The following is a 6,930-nucleotide window of genomic DNA, read 5'->3' on the forward strand; positions in this document are numbered from 1 at the left end:
AAATTTAGGCAAATGGGTAAATCAAAGTATAGGATAACATTCTTTTCAGTGATCTTGCATGATAAGACGCTGTGCACTCACAACGTACAGCAATGTCAACTGAACATTATGAATATGAAACTAGTTTCCCGAATGAATCAAACATTATACAAATACATGTGTGTGTGTGTGTGTGTGTGTGTGTGTGTGTGTGTGTGTGTGTGTGTGTGTGTGTGTGTGTGTGTGTGTGTGTGTGTGTGTGTGTGTGTGTGTGTGTAAAGGGTTGCTGGGCCGCATGTTTCCCCTTCAATAGTGAGCAGACAGGTCGGTTTGAGTTCCTGGAACGAGAATAAGAGCTTCAGCATAGATGAAGAGCAGCCCAAATATTCTACATCCGACTCAGGATATAAATCAGTGGAACCCACGAAATATGATACACTATAGTGGTTCATATATATATATATATATATATATATATATATATATATATATATATATATATATATATATATATATATATATATATATATATGTAATTAGGGTGATTTTTAGTGTGAATATAATAGACGTGCAGTGTATTATGACGATGTCGATTCTGGCCTCGTTACCGAGACGAGTCTCGCCACACTAATGAAGCGGCCACAGTACCGCCTCTTCACACAGCGCTGTGCCGCCTGTAGCCGTGCTGCTAAAGCTGAACTCCCGCGACAGTCCACCCGCTGGCCCTTCCGGTGCCCACGTGCAGCGTACACTTCTGCTGCATTTGGCTTACATTGTGTTTGCTGTTTCTGGAGAAGCAAGATAAAGGGAACTTTGAGTTGGCCTAAATTATTGAACCATCTATCAGGGTTGAAGCGCCACACGATCCATTAGTGGGATCCGCATTATGGTAATGAAGGTAAACAAATACTACAACAGTCTACCAACCTCTACCTCCAACACTGAAGAGATCTCTCGCTGCATTAAGAAATATTTCAGTTTGTGTCAACACCAGACATGTGCACGGGAACCACACCATGCTTACCAGTGTTGGGGATAGCATGGAACCATCCTGCACCAGTCAGTTGATACCTTTGATCTGGTGGAATATTGTCTTCAGTGCATCCTTGGTGGCCGTCCCTGGCGTGGCCTTGGTGTGCCATCGCTGATCTCCGTCACCTTCCTCAGTAAAGCTTTGATGTTGTGTGTGTGTGTGTGTGTGTGTGTGTGTGTGTGTGTGTGTGTGTGTGTTTGTGTTTAGATCACATGGTGCGGAGGCAGGGCAATGTGTGTGCAGGTTACTGTAGCAGCAGCACCGCAAACACTGTGCTGCTGACATAAGAATTACTTCCGCACTTTGCATTATCTCTAGTTGACACTATTATGACGACACACACACACACACACACACACACACACACACACACACACACACACACACACACACACACACACACACACACACACACACTGACAGACAGATAGACAGACAGACAGACAGACAGACAGACAGACAAATGAACAGAGAGAGAGAGAGAGAGAGAGAGAGAGAGAGAGAGAGAGAGAGAGAGAGAGAGAGAATATGGAGGGGAGGGAGGGCGTTAAGATCGTAAAAGCTATTTTCACCCACTAACTTTGCTAATCAGTCAAACTTAAATCTGATGTATTTACAACAACAAAATCGGCATTGGATCTTCCTTTATAGAATATATACTGTCAATTACAAAGAAGTTTGTGAACAGATAAGAGATTCAAGAATGTTGCTGTTGAGGATAGAATCGGAAGCTTTTAAAGGATTTCAAAACAGTAACTAGAAGAATAAAGGACAGAAGCAGTCGCCTTTACTACGCACAGTGGATGTAGGTAAACATGACTAGGAAAGAAAGGTGAATATTAATAGACAGTAGATGGAAAAACTTGACATTTTAGGTCAACGACACGACGCCATCAAAACTATGAGACTTTCTAGGATTAGTGCCAAAGAAGGCATAGGAAACATTATTCCAAAGGTTTTCTTTTATTTGTTAATCAGACATCAAGGTAAAGCAGGAGCAAGTCTCTATTCACGTTGTGCAATGTTATTAGGAAAGGTATAAAAGAAAAATTCAGTTTTCGAGATAGAGAAGACGGCGCTGCGTCCATCTTGATGAAGTAGAGGAGATAAAGGTGAAGAAAAATTATTGGAGATGCGTTTGGCTAGATACCAAAAGTCATTAAGAGAAGATGAACTGTCAAGGTTTTGCCCTGAAATAGTAACGTAGCATTCATTGCCTTCATACTAGATAAAGGTGGACTTAATGAAGAGTGCTAGTGAAGCAGACACTCGCCTAGTACGATTAGTTAGTAAAGAGAATATATATATATATATATATATATATATATATATATATATATATATATATATATATATATATATATATATATATATATATATATATATATATATATATATATATATATATATATATATATATATATATGGGTTACTCATCGTATTTTGTGAAAAGATATAGTTATTTACTGCATTTTATTTGGACATATTTGGAAAAACCATGGTGAAGAAAAGCAGAACAATAACACCAGTTTTCCATGTATTCTTTCTATACAGCGTGAAGGCAATAGACACCCCTGCTCTCGTCTTGGTGTGGTGCCTCGCTCTAGTTATCATCTAGTGTGTGTGTGTGTGTGTGTGTGTGTGTGTGTGTGTGTGTGTGTGTGTGTGTGTGTGTGTGTGTGTGTAAGAAATGTAAACTCTTGAATTATTTTGCATCTAAGCTTTAGCACTTGTGAGCTCTGGCAATGCATATCAATAAAGAGATCAATCAAACATGTATATACACCATTACCAGTTCACATTATTTGCGGTAGGAGAAACATGAAGAGTTGGCAAATAAAGCACAGTAGCGTGAGATTCAACCGCCAAGAGTAACATTATAGCAGCAGCATCTCAGCTTGAGGGCCGCCCAGAGAGTCGTTCCAGCACCCTTGTACCACTCCCACACGCCTTCTCGCCATCAATAATCTAGAACAAACGTGCTTGATTCCCTGCAGTAGCACAAAAACAGTAGTCTCCAATCATATGGAAGCTTTGAATCGTGACAAATGAGTCATGAAAACTTGAATTACATTACACAGGATTGCATACGTAAGTTAATGGCATAGCTAATTACAGCATCATCATTATTACAGTTTCTGGTTGTAGTGGAAGTTAGATAGCGGTGCGTATTACCATTACAGTGTGACAGTTGTGTGCGGCTCCAGTCCGTGAGTAACAGCCCACGTGCGGCATCGTCGGGACGGGCCTCTGATTGCCTCCCGTCCCACACAAGAGGGGAGGCGTCCACCCTGCTGGGATCCGCAGGCCGGTGATTGCAACACGTTCCGCCACCACCACTTTATTCTTTTAACGAAGTGAGATATAGAAGTAAGGTAGCTTCTACTAATTACAAACAGTTTCTTTGGTGATACGCTCCGATAGAACACACACACACACACACACACACACACACACACACACACACACACACACACACACACACACACACACACACACACACAGAGAGAGTAATGTTCGTGTGTTCATTTTTTTTTTTTTTGACATTTTCTTAGTTTTAAGTTTGTGTTTGTTTATTATGTCAAAATACTCGACAGAAGAAATAAGTTTGAGGAGTTTGATACGGATCTAAGTGGCCAAGTGCGACGCTTTCCCTCAACGTGCAGACAGAGGGCACAGGAAAGGCTAACAAGGCACTTCCACCCTTCCACTTTAGCTTCCTTCTAAATTCTGTCCACCTCTCTTTTTACTTCCCTTTTTCCGTCCTCCCTTATCCAATTCCCCTCTGTGCTCTAGTACTCTCCCCAAACCTCTCTAACTCTTTCCAACCCCTCTCTCATTGTACCTCTAAAAGTGTGGCGGGCGTGGACGGCGGCGGGCCGCCCGTTCCCGGCCACGCCGGGCCGTTGCGCCACTTAATATTCAGCCCATTAACATTGCAATAAAAACCGACTTCAAGAGCTACGAATAAAGTATTTTAAAAGGTGTGACTTTTACGACCCAGGCACCGTTTAGGGGATGCGGGGCAGGGCCGCGGTGCCGAGGGGATGCACTCCGAGGGGAAAATGCACCATATTGGAAAGAGTTAGCGTGGAGTACCTACGCAACAGACCCATACATGAATAAACATTCATACATACATTAATGCATACATATGATATGTATAATGTGCATTGGTGGCGTATTGCCGTGTCCCACTAGTCCAGCCCCCATGGCTGCTGCTCCTGTTGCTGCTGCTGCTGCTGCTGCTGCCGGACTGGTGTGTCCTGGACGGTCACCGCCATAGACGGTGCGTCCTTCCCTCACTTTTATTGTTGGTATCACAAAATTTTTCGACTTTTGATTTTCATGAAATTCTCTTACGGCATTGGTTGGAACTCAATTTGAATTAAAGATTGTTTTTTGTATTTTCCAGGACGCTGACACTGAAGCGGCAGTTTAATACTGGTCATTTCTTCCTCTATGAAGCAATGCCAAAATAGTTGATTTCCAAATTTTATCCAGGGATAAAGCGCAATCACCGATGAATGTTGTATTAATCGCAGTAACCGTCAATGTTCATTACTTATGACCGGACATTGTGTCAATGTGGAGGGAGTCTCGGTGCGCGCTGGAGTGTGGCATTCACAGAGTTCTGGCAGCTGCTTCTGGAGCCTTTGATCCACCACACAAAAGTTACCCTCGAGTTTGTGGCCTGCCTTAACACTGCCCTCACCCACCTCGGTGTGTATATATATATATATATATATATATATATATATATATATATATATATATATATATATATATATATATATATATATATCTCTCTCTCTCTCTCTCTCTCTCTCTCTCTCTCTCTCTCTCTCTCTCTCTCTCTCTCTCTCTCTCTCTCTCTCTCTCTCTCTCTCTCTCTCTCTCTCTCTCTCTCTCTCTCTCTCTCTCTCTCTCTCTCTCTCTCTCTCACACACACACACACACACACACACACACACACACACACACACACACACACACACACACACACACACACACATCTCTATTAGAAATGGTGTATGCGAAGCACAGATGCTTTATGGTTTGGGGACATAATGTAATATCTTCTCATTAAAGCATGTGATAGTTGTTCCCTTTCCGTGTGCGCCTATCAGGTTCCATGTGACGCAACCTGGCACACCCACACTTCCACACACACGCAGGTCCTCACCAAGCATTGCCGCGCTACCCATCTCGCAGCCAACAGTTCATCACTCGCCCGTGTCTGTGTAGCATTAGCCGAGACCATTTCGCTTCCCTAGGCATACATCAGGATTCCAGTTTGGTCATCATGGATATCGTGGGTGGGAGATGCAGGCAGAGATGCGACACACACACACACACACACACTAATTTTAAGCTATCACTGCGATGTACGTAAAGCATGAACAGGTGCTGGAATAACCTCTTTACATATATTCTTTACGGTGGTTGTAACTGTATTTCATTTGTCTCTTTGTTTATATCAGTTTATCTCTCTACATGTGTTAACGTCTGTCTTTTTTTTATGTTTTTTATTTGTGACTACGTTTGTCTCTATATGTTTAGCTGTTTGTCTATATTTTTAAACAATTCGTGATTTTTTTAGTTTGTTGATGTATTTATGTATATTCATGTGTAGCTGAAATCTGTCTGTCTTTCTATTGCTTATCTAACTGTCTGTATGTCCGTGTATCTGTATATATTCATTTAATGGTTTTCATGTTCAAGGGAAACTGATTAGTTGTGATGTTACCTCAATTTTTTCTCACCGTCAAGCTTTCCGGCATGCTCTGTTGCACTTTCATCACTAAATCAGAAAATCATTGTTATTTTTTTTTTCCTGTGACACATGCTGTTGTTACCTGACATAATATAAGGAATTCACCAACCCACGCCGCTGGGCACAAAACTCCTTCCTCTTGTGTACGTCGCTGGGCACGAGACTCCTTTCTCTTGTGTGGGGTGGGGTGGTTTGCTCGTGGGTCTGCAGCATCTGTTTGCAGCAGGAGCCGGTTATAATCCCAGTAAATCTGCCGCCTCATTACATTAAGAGCATCCCCGAGGAGGCCAGTGCGAGGGATAATCGCTCTGTCTTCAGACCCTGAAATGGAGGGATCACTCTCCTCTGCCGGCCGACCGATGCAGTCCGTGGAAGCGATGCCGCCAGGAAGAGCAGCAGCACCAGCACCAGCAGTGATAGAACAGAAAAGTGAAGCGAAAATTTGGATTGATAGGGATCAGAAGAAAGGAACGTTCTATGTATTGGTGTCTCCTCTCCTTTATATAGACATCAGACCTATTTCAATAACCACAAGAGAAGGTTTTTGAAATGTTTGATAATTAAGTGAAAAATTATTAATCGTCTGCATTTTCTGCGTTCACATTCCCATTAAACCAGATTTTCAACCTCTTTCCGCCACACATAGTAAAGCAGAACTTTTGAAAGACTACAACTATAAAGAGAGCAAAAGTCATACATTCAGGGTTCACTTGATATCTAAGGTCAAGGTCTATTTGGTATAGCTCTGATATGAACGCAGCAAACGGGCGGTGCGTCACTTCATACTCCAAAATGACGCGTTAAAAGAACTGATGCGGGAACATTGAAAGTAACCATAGCGGAGAGCATTACTCACACTCCACCCACACATAATAGTGAATGATAATGATAATAATAGTAGTTGCAGTTGCAGTAGTAGTAGTAGTAGTAGTAGTAGTAGTAGTAGTAGTAGTAGTAGTAGTAGTAGTAGTAGTAGTAGTAGTTGTAATAATAATAATAATAATGATAATAATAATAATAATAATAATAATACCGAATCTAGGTAAATATAACAACCTGGCTCACAAATCGAATGTCATTACACAGGTCAGGTATTTCTCCTTTCATGTAAATATAGCAATATATTGTAGACGCTGTGGGA

Source organism: Portunus trituberculatus, chromosome 16 (assembly GCF_017591435.1).
Source record: "Portunus trituberculatus isolate SZX2019 chromosome 16, ASM1759143v1, whole genome shotgun sequence".
Lineage (NCBI taxonomy): Eukaryota > Metazoa > Arthropoda > Malacostraca > Decapoda > Portunidae > Portunus > Portunus trituberculatus.